This window comes from Vombatus ursinus, unplaced genomic scaffold (assembly GCF_900497805.2).
Source record: "Vombatus ursinus unplaced genomic scaffold, bare-nosed wombat genome assembly UNPS02014798.1, whole genome shotgun sequence".
Taxonomy (NCBI): domain Eukaryota; kingdom Metazoa; phylum Chordata; class Mammalia; order Diprotodontia; family Vombatidae; genus Vombatus; species Vombatus ursinus.
Window position 1 is genome coordinate 13,409,353 of NW_020954576.1, and position 15,914 is coordinate 13,425,266.

The 15,914-nt window shown below is 34.9% G+C and overlaps 1 pseudogene; it reads right to left on the bottom strand.

Annotated features, from left to right (window-relative positions):
- Nucleotides 1–479: 479 nt before the first annotated feature.
- LOC114050048 overlaps nucleotides 480–15,914 on the bottom strand; it is a 30,947-nt pseudogene continuing 15,512 nt past the window's right edge.

The following is a 15,914-nucleotide window of genomic DNA, read 5'->3' on the forward strand; positions in this document are numbered from 1 at the left end:
GAGTTCAAATCTGGCCTAAGATATTTATTATCTGTGTGACCCTGGGCAAGTTACTTAATCTTGTTTGCCTTAGTTTCTTCATCTGCAAAATGAGCTGAAGAAGAAAATGGCAAACCATTCCAATATCTTTGCCAAGAAAACCCCAAATGGAGTCAAGAAGAGTCAGACATTCCTGAACAAAAATAACAAAAATTGATCGAGTATTTTGTCATAGCTTTTACTAGAGGCTGGGAGAGATAGAGTAGCCAACAAACAATGGTACTTCAAAAAAAAGACTGAAATTTTCTCTTTTTAAAAAAGGGGGCATATTATCTCTCAACAGTGGGGGAAGGGGAAGAAAATGGAAGAGGAAAAAACATTGAAAACCTATAAGTCAACTCATATCCCAAACCATATTCTTTCTATACCTAAGTATGTTTTCTTTTTTTCCCTTCTTTTAAAAAAAAAGCAACAACAAAATCTTCCCAAACTCTCACTTTTTAATTTTCCCAATACTGGGTTTCATCTTCAGGTCTTTCATCCCCAGACTTTTCTGGTAGAGGGCTGACAGATTTTTTTTCTTTCTGGGGGACTTTCTGACTCTTCTTTCTCTTCTTTGGAAGAAGGAGTCTTTTCCTTTGATGCCTTTGATGCTATGGCGTTGGCCCTTTTTCTCCTTTTCCCTTTATTGTATTTGGTGTCGTTATAACATTTAGCCTGGGTTTGGACATTTTCTTTTCTTTCCTTTCTGGCTTGGACTTCTTCATGATCTTTTTGTTTTTCTTTTTTGAACTCCCATAATCATCATTTCAACTTCCTTTAGGAAGTCTTCATCACTACTGGGATCCTCTTGGCATCGTGCCTCATCTACCTCTTCTTGTTCTTTACTGCCCGCCTCTTCCATGAACGTTTTTCTCTATTTGGAAACTGCTTTGAATACTGACTGATGCTGTTTGTGAGCATTTTAGTGATCTTCTTTCTCATCCTCACTGTCCTCTAGTGAGTGTGAATTGTCTTTCTTGTTTTTAACATCTTTTTTCTTCAGAATCCTATCATCCTGTGAATTTTTCCCAGATTGCTTCTTGTTTCTAGCCACTCAGGGTGATGATCTGATTTTCTTAGTTGGAAAAACTGAATCTCTTCCATAATCTTCATCTGTGTCATCAGATTCCTGAAATTCAATAATCAACCATCTTCCTGTTTCTTACTGGCCAAGACCAGGCCTCTCCCCGACTCCCCCAAGCCCAGCTGCTTTGGCTGCTGAGGCCCAGATTGACAATTTTTCAGGCTCTTCAGCTATCTCAGGTTCCTGGGATCTGCCAACCCCCCTTCTCTTCCGTCTCTTCAAAATTCAAAAATATACATTTCTAAGAGGATATTTAACCAAAAGAAAACACATTTCTAGGACAAAATTTTTAACTTTTTAACATCCTTTATTGTTCAATGTCTTTCTACAGAATGATGCATCATCTGAATGGATGAACCTTCAGTAGTTCAGGTGCTATATCTCCACCCTGGTCCCATTTTATTCTATAGCTCCTATAATTGAGATGAGCATATAATGCCAAATATTACTTTGCAACCTTGGCAACTTAGGTTATGGACAAGAGAGAAAATATTGGCATGGAGTTCTATATTTGCTTTCTTTTTTTCCCTTCCATCAGAAGGGCTTTGTTTTTTATTTTATTTTTTTAATTTTTTTAAAATTTGTTTATTTATTTTTAATTAATTTATTTTGATTTATCAATAATCACTTCCATATGCTTTTGAGTTTAAAATTTTTCTCCCCCTTCCTCCCCACCACCCTCCCCAAAGACGGCGCACAATTTGATATAGGCTATACATTTACATTCATATTAAACATATTTTCACATTAGTGATGTTGTAAGTAGAAATTAAAACCAATAGGCAGAAACATCAGAAAGAGGAAACAAAACTCAACAGAAGAGAAAAAAAATAACAATTCGGCTTCCATAGTTCTTTCTTTTGGGTGTGGATAGCATTTTCCATCACAAGGCCTCTGGAGATGTCTTAGATCCTTGTATGGCCAGAAAGGGTTAAGTTTATCAATATTAATCATCACACAACGTGGCTGTTATTGTGTATAATGTTCTCTTGGTTCTGCTCACTTCACTCAGCATCAGACCATACAAGTCTTTCCAGGTTTTTCTGAAGTCAGCCTGTTCATCATTTCTTATAGCACAATAGTATTCCATCACATTCACATACCACAACTTGCTCAGCCATTCCCCAATTGATGGGCATCCTCTCAATTTCCAATTTTTTGCCACCACAAAAAGAGCTGCTATGAATATTTTTGTACATGTAGGTCCTTTTCCCATTTGTGTGATCTCTTTGGGATATACCCTAGAAATGCTGTTGCTGGGTCAAAGGGTATGTACAGTTTTATAGCCCTTTGGGTATAGTTCCAAATTGCTCTCCAAAATGGTTGGATCATTTCACAACTCCACCAACAATGCATTAGTGTTCCAATTTTCCCACATCTTCTCCAACATTTGTCATTTTCCTGTTTTGTCATGTTGGCCATTCTGTTAGGTGTGATGCGGTACCTCAGAGTTGTTTTGATTTGCATTTCTCTAATCAATAGTGATTTAAAGCATTTTTTCATATGACTATAGATGGCTTTAATTTCTTCATCTGAGAACTGCCTGTTCATATCCTTTGACCATTTATCAATTGGGGAATGGCTTGTTTTCTTATAAATTTGACTTAATTCTCTCTATATTTTAGAAATGAGGCCCTTATCAGAGAGACTGGTTGTAAAAATTCTTTCCCAATTTTCTACTTTCCTTCTAATCTTAGTTTTATTGACTTTGTTTGTACAAAAACTTTTCAATTTAATGTAATCAAAATTATCTATTTTGCTTTTCATAATGTCCTCTATCTCCTGTTTGGTCATGAATTCTTCTGTTCTCCATATATCTGACAGGTAAACTATTCCTTGCTTTCTCAGTTTGCTTATAGTATCAGCCATTATATCTAAATCATGTACCCATTTTGACTTTATTTTGGTATATGGTGTGAGATTTTGGTCTATGCCTAGTTTCTGCCATACTGTTTTCCAGTTTTCCCAGCAGTGTTTTTCAAAGAGTGGGTTCTTATCCAAGAAACTGGGGTCTTTTGGTTGATCAAATAGTATATTGCTATAGTCATTGACTACTGTGTCTTGCATACTTAACCTATTCCACTGATCTACCACTCTATTTCTTAGCTAGTACCAAGCAGTTTTGATGATTGCTGCTTTATATTACAATTTAAGATCTGGAATGGCTAGGCCACCTTCCCCTGCATTTCTTTTCATTAGTTCTCTTGATATTCTGGACCTTTTGTTCTTCCAAATGAATCTTGTTATTATTTTTTCTAACTCTATAAAATAATTTTTTGGTAGTTTGATTGGTATGGCACTGAATAAGTAAATTAGCTTAGGCAGAATTGTCATTTTTATTATATTAGCTCGGCCTACCCATAAGCAACTGGTGTTTTTCCAGTTATTTAGATCTGATTTTATTTGCATGAAAAGTGTTTTGTAATTGTGTTCATAGAGTTCCTGGGTTTGTTTCAGGAGATAGACTCCTAAAAATATAATGTCTACAGTAAGTTTAAATGTAATTTCTTTTTCTATCTCTTGCTGTTGGGCTTTGTTGGTAATATATAGAAATGCCAATGATTTATGTGGGTTTATTTTATAGCCTGCAACTTTGCTAAAGTTGTTTATTATTTCAGGTAGTTTTTTACTTGATTCTCTGGGATTCTTTAAGTATAACATCATGTCATCTTCAAAGAGTGATAGCTTTGTTTCTTCTTTGCCTATTCTAATGCCTTCAATGTCTTTTTCTTCTCTTATTGCTAAAGCTAATGTTTCCAGTACGATGTTGAATAACAGTGGTGATAATGGACATCCTTGTTTCACCCCCGATCTTATTGGAAATGCTTCTAGCTTGTCCCCATTACATATTATGCTTGCTGAAGGTTTTAGATAGATGCTATTTATTATTTTAAGGAAGACTCCATTTATACCTATGCTCTCTAGTGTTTTTAATAGGAATGGGTGTTGTATTTTGTCAAAAGCTCTTTCTGAATCTATTGAGATGATCATGTGGTTTCTGTTAGATTTGGTGTTGATATGATGAATTATGCTAATAGTTTTCCTTATACTGAACCAGCCCTGCATTCCTGGTATAAATCCTACCTGGTCATAGTGTATTATTCGTGTGATAAGTTGCTGTAATCTATTTGCTAATATTTTGTTTAAAATTTTTGCATCGATATTCATTAGAGAAATTGGTCTATAATTTTCCTTCTCTGTTTTGACTCTTCCTGGTTTAGGTATCAGCACCATATTTGTATCATAAAAAGAATTTGGTAAGATTCCTTCTTTAACTATTTTACCAAATAGTTTATATAGTATTGGAATTAATTTTTCTTTAAATGTTTGATAGAATTCGCATGTAAATCCATCTGGCCCTGGAGATTTTTCCTAGGGAGTTCATTAAAGGCTTGTTCAATTTCTTTTTCTGAAATGGGGTTATTTAAGTATTTCACTTCCTCTTCTGTGAATTTGGGCAATTTATATTTTTGTAAATATATGTCCATTTCACTAAGATTGTCAAATGTGTTGGCATATAGTTGGGCAAAATAATTCCAATTGTTTTAATTTCCTCTTCCTTGGTGGTAGTTTCACCCTTTTCATTCTTGATACTAGTAATTTGGTTTTCTTCTTTCTTTTTTTTTAATTAGATTAACCAAAGGTTTATCTATTTTATTGTTTTCTTCATAAAACCAGCTCTTAGTTTAATTTATTAGTTCAATAATTTTCTTAATTTCAATTTTCTTAATTTTTCCTTTAGTTTTCAATATTTCTAATTTGGTATTATATTTGCTTTCTTGTGCCTATTACAATGACATTCAATTTTGGCTATAATTTTCTCTGTCTTTAAAATGATAATTCAATACAATCACATTTTTACAGTTTGTGGAATTGATAGAGGATAACACTGATCAATGATTATCCAGAATTATAAGGACTTAATCAATCAGTCAATAAATATTTATTAAATGTGCACTATGGGTAAATCATTGGGCTTGGCCCTGCGGATGCAAGTACAAAGAATGAAATGACCCTTACTTTAAATGAGCTTACATTCAAATAGTCTTCTTTTAGCCAGAAACGTCAACATATCCTATACATCATAATGTTTATTAACAGTACTACTGAGTAACAAATTTAAGTAATTAGAGGGCAGTCATAGAATAGTTTCTCTGTTGAAGGATCAGAATGCACACAAAATTAAGAAAATCTGGATTGTCTTTAGATGGAATTAGTTCTTGAATACTTAATGCTGAATATATTTGCTTTTCTTTCGTCTCCATCCCACCCCTCTACATGAAAACACTGTAAAGAGCGAGGAAAGGAAAACCAAGGAAAAAATCAACCCCTCTAGTAAGAGACTCATATTCACTTGTCAACAGTGTCCTTTCCCTGGTTCATGTTAAACATTAACATTTTGATACATTGACTGGTTGAAGGCAAAGGGTGATATTTTTATTTAAAAAAAAAAAACATATGTAGCAAAGCTTGGGCATGCCCAATGTAGTGTAGTGAAAGATCATGTATGTAGGGTCAAGATAGACCCAGATCAAAGACCATCTCTGAAACTTACTCTGTGTCTAATTTGGAGCAAACCACTTAAAATTATCCAATGACTGATAAATCATAAAACATTCATTAAACACTTGCTCTGTGCTAGGCACTATGCTTAGTACTGGGGATAAAAGAGGAGAAAGGACAAAAGATTTATTAAGTGCCTCCTCTTTGCCTTTGATCTTCATAACAGCCTTGGAAAGTAGGAGTTATTATCATCTCCACTTTACAGTTGAGGAAACTGAGGCAGACAGATTAAGCAGTCATTGTCTGAGGCTAGATTTTAACTCAGTTCTTCTTGACTACAGTGTCTGCTCTCTATCTATTGTGCCACTTTAAAGAAATATGAGGGCAATCTTTGCCCTGAATATGTTCACCTTCTATTGGGAGTAGGCAATATGCATATAAACAGGTATATATACACAGTAAATATATACAGAATGTTGTTCAGTCATTTTAGTCATGTCTGATTCTTTGTGATTCCATTTAGGGTTGGTTTTCTTGGTAAAGACACTGGAGTGATTTGCCATTTCCTTCTCTAGCTCATTTTGTAGATGAAGAAATATACAGAATACATACAAAATAAAATATCCATATATACATATATGTAAAAGTAGAATATTGATACTTGTACTACCCATCTCATAGAAGTGTTTTGAGGACAGTTTTTTTTATGTAAGCTATGAATGCAGTATTATCATGTTACTATTTAATACAAGAGATGACCTAATCAGAATTTAAAATTATCTTAATGGGATATAACTACAAATTGAGACCAACTAGATTAAATATAACTGGGATAAATGTAACATCTTGCATCTAAATTAAAAAACAACTGCAAAATCATAAAATGGGAGCATCTTCAATAAAATTACAGAATATGAGCTATAACAAGCCTTCAAGAACCATCTAGTCCAATCTGTACACTACCAAGCATCCCATCTTCAATATGCTCCACAAATCAGCATCCAGTGTCTTCTGGGAGATATTTATCAGTCCATTTCAATTTTGGAACATTCTAATAATTAGAAAGTTGGATATTTCCCCCCTTAAAACTAGACCAAGTCCTTCTTTCTGAAATGTCCATACATTATTCCTACTTTCGCCTTGTGAAGTCAGATAGAATCTATCTAATCCCTCCTTAAAAGAGAGTCTTTTAGAAATGCCATACCCCTCTGTCTAATCTTCATCCCCCAGTCAGTCTTCATATAAAATATTCTTTCACTTATGTTGGTAAAATTCATATGATTAAAAATATTTGGGTGTATCTAGTGAACTACAAGGTTTATAGAAGTCAAAAATGTGGTGCTTAAAAATTAAAATGTTGACTTCATTAAATTAGTCAATGATACAGCATTTATTAAGTGCCTACTGTGTGCCAGATACTGTGCTAAGCAGTAGGGATGCAGAGAAAGGTAAAAGATAGTCAGTCACTGCACTCAAGTAGTTCATGGAAGAAGAGGGGGGAAGGGAAGAATGGAAACATGAAAACAACTATGTTTGAAGAGTTTACATATAAGGTAAATTGGAGATAATTTCAGAGGGAAGGCAACAACATCAAAGAGGATTTGGAAAGACTTCTTAGAAAAAGGTTGAATTTTAGCTCAGACTTTGAAGAAGCCAGGGAAGATAGAGATGAGGAAGAAGGAAGTTTCAGGTATGGAGTAAAAGTTAGTGAAAATGCTCAATCAGGAGTTGGAATGTAAGGAAGAACAAGGAGACCAGTGGCCCTGGATCACAGAATTTATTAATTCATTCATCAACGATGATTTATTAAACACCTAAAATTCACGGTGAACTGTTTGGCATTCAGCTAGAAGAAATCAATAGTCCCTATACTCTGCTATTGAGATAACTTCAGCAGTATTGTGTTGAATTCTGGGCATTTCATTTTAAGAGGAACACTGACAGTCTAATGTGACTGAAGAAAAGAGCAACTAGGATGGAAAGGAATTTCAAGGGAATTCAATCCAACAATCATTTATTAAGCCCTTCCCTATTTAAGGCACTGTGCTATGTCCTTGGAATATAAAGACAAAAGTGAAACATTTTATGCCCTCAAGGATCCATTGAGTCCGTATTTGGTTGTCTTAGAGTATTTAATGGATAGATTTTCCCATAGAAAATGGATTAAATTTGTTTTGTATTGCTTGCTTTCGACTAAGGTAGAAACAAGACTAGAGTGGAAAGTACAAAGAGGCAGATTTCAATTTAAACTAAGAGAACTTTTGTAATAAATAGAGCAGTCCAACAATGGAATGTGTTATTTTATAAAGCAGCAAGTTTGTCAATATCAGGAGTATTCAAGCTAAAACTAATGTCCATCTGGCAGAAATGTTGTAGAAGTCATTCAAGCATTGTATTATAAATTAGATTAGGTGACTTCTCAGGTCCCTTTCAATTTTAAAAGCCTATGATTCTCTGATTCATAGGGCAAGGTAATCCCAGAAAGTTTAACTTCCCTAAAGTGTTGTGAGAATTCATGAAGGAATGTCTAGAGTGCTTGGATAATTTTTCTTCTGCTACCTGTCTTTCCTCAATTACATAATAAAGATGTCATTTTAATCAGCTTGGCAAAAGTAGTTTGCCAGGGTCCACCATCATCAGAAGGTATATGAATCATAGAAGTGTACATAAGGATGGATCTGAACAGGACCAGAGAAGTCAATTAAGCCAGTTTGATATCTCATGTACTCCATACCCTTTAAGTGTGGTCATTTTGGTTCTATCTGAAAACTTTTATTGATAGGGAACTCACCATATAAGAAGTGAAACCATTCCATTTTTAGATACCATTACAGGGGTGACCTTGAGGCCACATGTGGCCCTCTAGGTCCTCAAGTGTGACCGTTTGAATCCAAACTTTGCAAAACAAATTCCTTTAGAAAATTCTTTCTCATATCTTAACACTACATTGCATCTGTGATCTCTTGCATAGAGAGGCTGTGAAATCCAGGAGAATAGCTGGGTGGGAAGTTTTTCAATATACAGTGTGCATCCTAGACATATGTAGTGATGGAGAAGGTTTATAAGTTTGTTTGATAGTCTGAAAAATTGAAATTTTAAAAATTTGGTTGACTTTTTCCCATGTGATTAATTCAGTAAAACTTTTTTTTTGGGGGGGGAGCAAAGTCGTTCAGTGGACAGAGTGCTGGACTTGGAGTTAAGAAATTGTCATTCAGGTGTTTTTCAGTTGTGTCTGACTCTTTGTGATCCCATTTAGGGTTTTCTTGGCAAAGATACTGGAGTGGTTTGCTATTTCCTTCTCCTGCTCATTTTGCAGATGAATGAACTAAGATAAACAAGGTTAAGTCACACAGTAACCTTGGGAGGTAGGTGATATTATACTAATGAAGAAACTGAGGTAAACAGTGGTTAAGTGACTTGACCAGGGTCAAACAGATAGAAGTGTCTGAGGCTAGATTTGAACTCAAGTCTTCATGATTCCAGGCCCAGTGTTCTATCCTCTGTTTTACCTAGCTGCCTCATAAAACCAGTATATGTCAGAAGTGGTATTGAAATGCAGGTCCTCTTGTTTGTGAGGCTCTCTGTGCGCTATGTCTTCACTTTAAAATCAAATTAAAACAAAACAAAACAAAGCAGCTCATCTTATTTACCAGCAAGAGGATTTATTCTTGGAAGAAAGGATTCAGAAATATCCCTTGCATCTCTCACATCATTTCACTTATTCATATTAGATTAAGTTGATTACTCTAGAGAGTTCAGATAATAATATTTCCTAATGAACATGCTTTCTGAAAATGTGGTCTCTGATTTTAAGATCTAAGGCATACTTGCAATGTTCAAGAATGTCAATAAGCTTCCTCCTACAGATGCTGTGCAGAACACATCAAAGGTAAAACATAGCATTTTACAAATGCCTTTAAAGTTTTGGTACTTTCTGTAGATTTTTGTCCTTCACATAAAAATACTTCCCTAACTTGGGGCAATGTTGGCCTTCAAACATTCTATTTTAAATAAATTCTATTCAATAAGTAGTTAGTATGTTCCAGGCACTGTGCTCAGCACTGAGAATACAAAAACAAAAAGATGACAATTTTTTGCCCTTAAGGGGCTAATATTCTTGGGGGAGGGCACAAAATATACACAGAGAATTAAAAAGAAAATATGTGGAAAGTAATTTTGGGAAGTAAACCTGGGAGACTCATCTATAATTTATTGAAGGAGGTAACACAATTTCAACCTGCAAGGGGAAGAAGGTAATGGTGGAGATGAGGAAAGAAGGCATTTCAAATTGAAGGACATTTTGGACAAATGTCATATGTGGAAATGAGCAACTAGGACAGTTCAATTGAAATGTAGAATGTTCAAGGGGAAATAATGTGTAATCTGCCTGGAAAAATGACTTGCATACAGATTATAAACAGAACAATTTGTATTTTATTGTAGAGGCAATGGACAAATACCGAAGCTTTGTTCTTTTACTTAGTTTATAAAATTAACCAATTATAGCCAGATCTGCACACACATATATATATAGAGCAATAAAATATAAGCTTCCTGAGGTCAGGGACTATTTAATTTTCCATTTGTATCCCTGGAACCTAGCACACACCTTCCACAGATAGGCACTTAGAATAAATGCTTTTTGAGTTCAATTGAATTGAATTGGATGGATCAGGAGAAGGGAGGCCATTGATTACCCCTCTCATACTTAAATTATGTGATAAGATACCACAGGTTAATACATGTCTCAGGTAAGGACAAATCTCAACCAGTCAATTATATTATATTTTGTTCAAATAGCCATTAACCAAACTGAGGTGATATTGATAGGAAGAGTGTTCTGAGAAAACTTGGTCATGTCTTGCATATCTATAAAATAGATATTTTATTTTATATATGTATATCTATAAAATAGAAGACAAGTTCAGAACCCAGGTTATTCAAATAAATGGTGGAGAAAAGATTTCAAGGGTCTGGCAATAGAGAGGAAGAAGTGAGTATATCCAGTGCTCAGCCAAACATGCAAGAGGAAGCTGAAGAAGGAGCAGGCTTTTCTTGGAATTTCCTTTAGTCTTTGAGTGCATGGGTGGAACTGGTAGCATCAGCCCCAATTCTTCTACACCAAGATAAACCTTCTTCTTTCTAGCTAAGGGAAGGAAGAAAGGGAAGGAAGAAAGAGAATAAGCATTTTTACATGCCTACGATGTGTCAGGTGCTGCGCTAAGTGCGTTCCTATATCAATGAAACCACAGGTCTAAATCTTATTTGGATTTCTTTCTAGCTAAGTGGTACAGTGCTGGGCCTGGAGTCAAGAAGACCTGAGTTCAAATCCAGTCTCAGATGCTTACTAACTATGTGACCTTGGGCAAGTTATTTTTTTTCTCAATTTGCCTCAGTTTCTTTAACTATAAAATTAGGATAACAGCACCTACCTTGTACAGTTGTTGTGAAGATCAAATGAGTTCATATTTGTACAAAGCACTTAGCACAGTGCCTGACACATCGTAGGCATATAATAATGCTTATTCTCTTTCTTCCTTCCCTTTCTTTTTTTTTGCCACAATCCAGCTATCTTCTCCTTCTCTTTTCACTGGTTGTTCCTGGGCTGTCAGTTCTTTCTGTAATATAATTGGCCGTTTAATTATCCAAACGTTTCTGATAACCTAAATTTTGCTCCAGCCACAAAGAGGCCAGGAGTTAACAAGAGACTGCCAAAAATGTAAAATTTGGGAGAGACCCAGACCACTGTCTAAATGTTAGGTATTCTCCTAAATTAGGGCTCAGAGTAACTGTGATTTTATTCTTAATCTTTTCTATTTTTCTTTTTAAAATAAACTATCTAAATCAGAAAAGGAGGGAATCATATGGACCTGAGGAGTCATTTTATTGCTTCTAGATGTAAAATATCTGTTTACTGTAACAGGGTGTTAAAATTCATCCACAAATAGGAGTCTGGGTTTATCAGACAATTCAAAGAAGTTTAGATGGCGAAATCATATTATTCTAATTATTGTTTGTTGTCATTCAGACTCTGTGGAGTTTTCTTGGCAGTGATACTGGTTTGCCATTTTCTTCTCTAGCTCATTTTACAGATAAGGAAACTGAGACAAACAGGGTTAAAGGACTTGGCCAGGATCACACAGCTAGTGTCTGAGGCCAGATTTGAACTGAGGTCTTCTGGTCCAGACCTCTATCCACTGCACAATCTAGCTGTCTGTAATAGCTAACATCTATATGGTGCTTTGGAATTTACTTCATCATCTCATTTTGTTGAAAACAAAAGATTGGCCACCAGGTAATTAATATTTTCAGCCAGAGGAATTCATGAAGCTATATGCTACATACATAAGACAGGTACAATATATAGTGATGGAGAAAGTGCCCAAGTTGCTAAAGGGATGGTCACTTAAATTATTAATTAATAACTCACCTTTATGAGATACTTTATGCTTTAGAATGTTCTTTCCTCATAGCAATCTATGGGGGCAGTGGAAGAATAAATATTTGTTTAATTCCAGTGGAACACCATGCTTTTTCTTTGCCATAATCAAACAGTTCTCATACTTAAGGAACAACCTTCCTCTTCCACAAATAATAGAGACTGGTAAGTGTTTTTTTTTTTCCCCTCCTGCTTTCTGGATTTGTGACATATGTGCTTTTTTCTTAGGGTTGTATCTTCAGCTCCAAACCTATTATTAGCTAGATTTGTTTCACTCTATAGCATAATGGAAGGGTCTTGGGGATGATGCAAATGCATTTATAAGTTATAAAAAAAATCAAATCATTGTAGTTAGTTCCTTGAAGAAAATATGAGTGTACATGTATGTATATCTATATATGTATATATCTATATCTATATCTATACCTATACCTATATCTATATCTATATCTACATCTATATCTATATCTATATCTATATATATTTTGGCTAGGCAGTGGGGTTAAGCGACTTGCCCAGGGTCACACAGCTAGTAAGTGTTATGTGTCTGAGGCTGGATTTAAACTCAGGTCCTTCTGAATCCAGGGCCAGTGCTCTATCTACTGTGCCACCTAGCTGCCCCAAAATATGAGTATATTTATAAGGTCTGGAATTCCTCTGGCTGGGGAACCCTATATCTTCCCTATAGCCATGGGGTGTTCTTTTTATATCAAAGGAAGAGGCCAGGGAACTCTATATTGATTATGGGTAGTAGTGTAATCAATCCTTATGAATACTTACAAACAGGGGCAATCATTGGTCTGGGGAGGCAGTCAGAGAGTTCTGTAGATCCCCACTCCAGAACTTCATGATCATTACAGGAAAAGACAAAGGCAGGAGAAATTAGAGAGTGTATCACTTCTTACTCGTGAGTATTATTGGTTTTCTGCTTAGTAATGAGCTTGGGAATTAAGCTGATGTTATGTCCAAATATATGTTTGTGTATGGATCATGTTCCAGTGACATATGGGTCACAATGTTCTTATTATGGCTTTCATAGGTCATAAGTTTTGACTCAGTGTCTAAAATATAATTTAAACAGGTCACCATGTTTGGGCTTCCACCTTTCACAGAGTTTAAGTTGTTTATGACTTTTCACTTTTTACTGTATTTTAGAGATTTTTTCCAAATACGAACCCTACACTATTTTAAAATATTACCATGTGCCACTGTCTTCAAATTTATTCAAAGTCACAATTATATGGGACAAGTATTGCAACAAATTATTAATTCTAATTTAGAGATGGGGAAAAAGCCTCAGAGAAGTTCAATGACTAGCTTTTGGTTGCGCAGGTATATCTGAACCAAAATTCAATCATAGGTCCAAGTTTAATGCTCTTTTAGTTTTGCCATAGGCCAATACTTTCAATTCACTGAATTGGTAAGAATTTTCAAGTGATCCCAAAATGTAATTCATGCTATTTATAGATAATGAAAACATTAAGCTACGGCAATTGGTGCCTGTACGAAAAGAAAAAAAAAACCACTAATTCAAACTGAATCTTGACATTTCAATTTTATTTGGTGTGAATATGTAGATGAAATCTATTCTACTTGACTTGGGCAGTGGAAAATAGAGTTAGACTTAAAAATTGTTCTGTTTTTAGATGACATTAGTCTGACTGCATTAAACTCTACAATATTGCAGAACATCCTAAATGAGATCCATGAACCAAAGTGTTCAGCTTAACTATCAACACAGGAAAAACTAAGTGTATGAAGAAAAACTCTTAATCAGACTATGATAAGGGCTTAATTGAATAGCTCATAGATTTGTCCATCAAGCATATATCTTGGATAGATATTTCAGATTGACAATAGACAGGGTATAGAACTAATTAGAAAGAAGAGAGGGGACTGAATTAAATTTTGTAATTTGTGTGAAGGTTTCAATAACCTTAATCATCTGCATGAAATAAAACGCATTATTTTATTTTTAACATCTTTATTTGTCTTTCAATTCTATCTGGCTTTGGATTTAAGAATGATGATATCTCCCCAAAATAAAAATTATTAGTTACACACAATGAAAAGGTTCAGAGTAGGTAAATCAGGCATATTCACTGTTTTGATAGGTAATAAGCATATTACCACTGATGAAGTATGAAAAAAGCAAAATTTAAAACTCATTAAAGAGATATTTAAACAGAATACAAAGTGGGTAGTCATACAATAAGAGCAAGGGACAGCCTATGTACTAAACTAGCACCCATGTAATGTCAAGAGACTTTGAAGAGTAATCCAGGTTCATTGTGGGGACCACCTTTGGATAATTTGCAGGTGATGTGAACAAGAGTTACACAGGGTGAAAAAAGTGTGGATTACTTGTGATCTTCACCACAGAAGGCAGTACCTATGTTGATAAGATCACATTCGTTGAATTATTCATTGAGTAATCCTAGTATTCCTACTTCTAATTCAAGGCTATTAGGTAGTATAGTAGGTAGAGACAGACTTAAAGTCATTATAACCTGCATTCAAATCTTATCTATCTTATGTACTTTACTAGATGTGTGACTCTTGATAAATCACTTAACATCTCTCAGCTTCTGTTTTCTCATCTGTAAAATGGAGATAATAATAGAACCTACATCATAGAGTTATCATGAAGATCATGTGAGGTAATGTATATAAAGTGCTTCATAAGTCTTGAATTGCTGTCTGAATATTATCTATTATAATGGCCCTCATAAAAGGGAGGACAGATTTTACTACCCAGCAGGTGGGAGGAATGGCTTGGCCATTTGTAGACTTTTGACTATCTAGATAAGCAAAAACTGCTGGCCAAGAAATTATTATGATGTCATTGTCATCATCATCATTACCACTACCACCAGATATTAAATCAGCTCTTACAGTTTCTAGCTTTGGGTTGACATTTAGTTTAGGGAAAAAAAAATAAGCATTATGAAACAAAGGAAAGGGAATAATGTAGTGTGGAAAATTGTTTGGAGTGATTAAAAAGGCCAGCCTATTCTTATTCTTTCCATTTCTTATTGTTGATGGTAACTATCCCTTGTCTTGTTAGGCATGATGCCTCTCTTCATAATAAATTATCCATTGTACTATTTCTTAGTCATTTTCAATTGTCAGCTTTTAGTTGAGGAATGTATCAGAGTTGTTACTTCCCTAGCAAACTGTCCTAAAAAAGTGATGCTGACATGTTGAGTGCTTTCTAATTCTAATTTGTTCCATTTTTTTATTTCAAGTTTGAGATATTGTTATAATGATTGCATAAAATTAAGGTCATGCATTCAAACTCCATGGTGATCAGGGCCTCCAGCCAGTTATCTTGTGCAGCACATATCTTTTGTCATAAGTGAGGTTAAACAAGAGAGGGTGTGCCTGGTGATATCAAACAAAACAAAAACAAAAAACCCTCTACCATGATTGGAAAGCAACTCCACATGCATCACCTATGGAAATCTGTGGGAAGCTTCATCTTTGTAAACAAAGGAAAATACATCCATTTTTTGAATCCTTCTAAATAACAACACCAGTGCAAACTTTTCCTGGCTTGGTGAGGTCAATTTTAAAATGCCTTGGGGAGATGCTGAGTGAAGTGAGCAGAACCAGGAGAATATTATACACAGTAACAGCCACATTGTGTGAAGACTAACTTTGATAGACTTAGCCCTTCTCAGCAATGCAAGGATCATTATGGGAAATGCTATCCCCATCCAGAGAAAGAACTATGGAGACTGAATGCAGATCAAAGCATTCTATTTGCTCTCTCTCTTTTGTTGTTTTGTTTTGTTTCTTCTTTCTCATTCCTCCCATTGGTTCAAATTATTCTTTACAACATGACTAATGTGAAAATATGTTCAA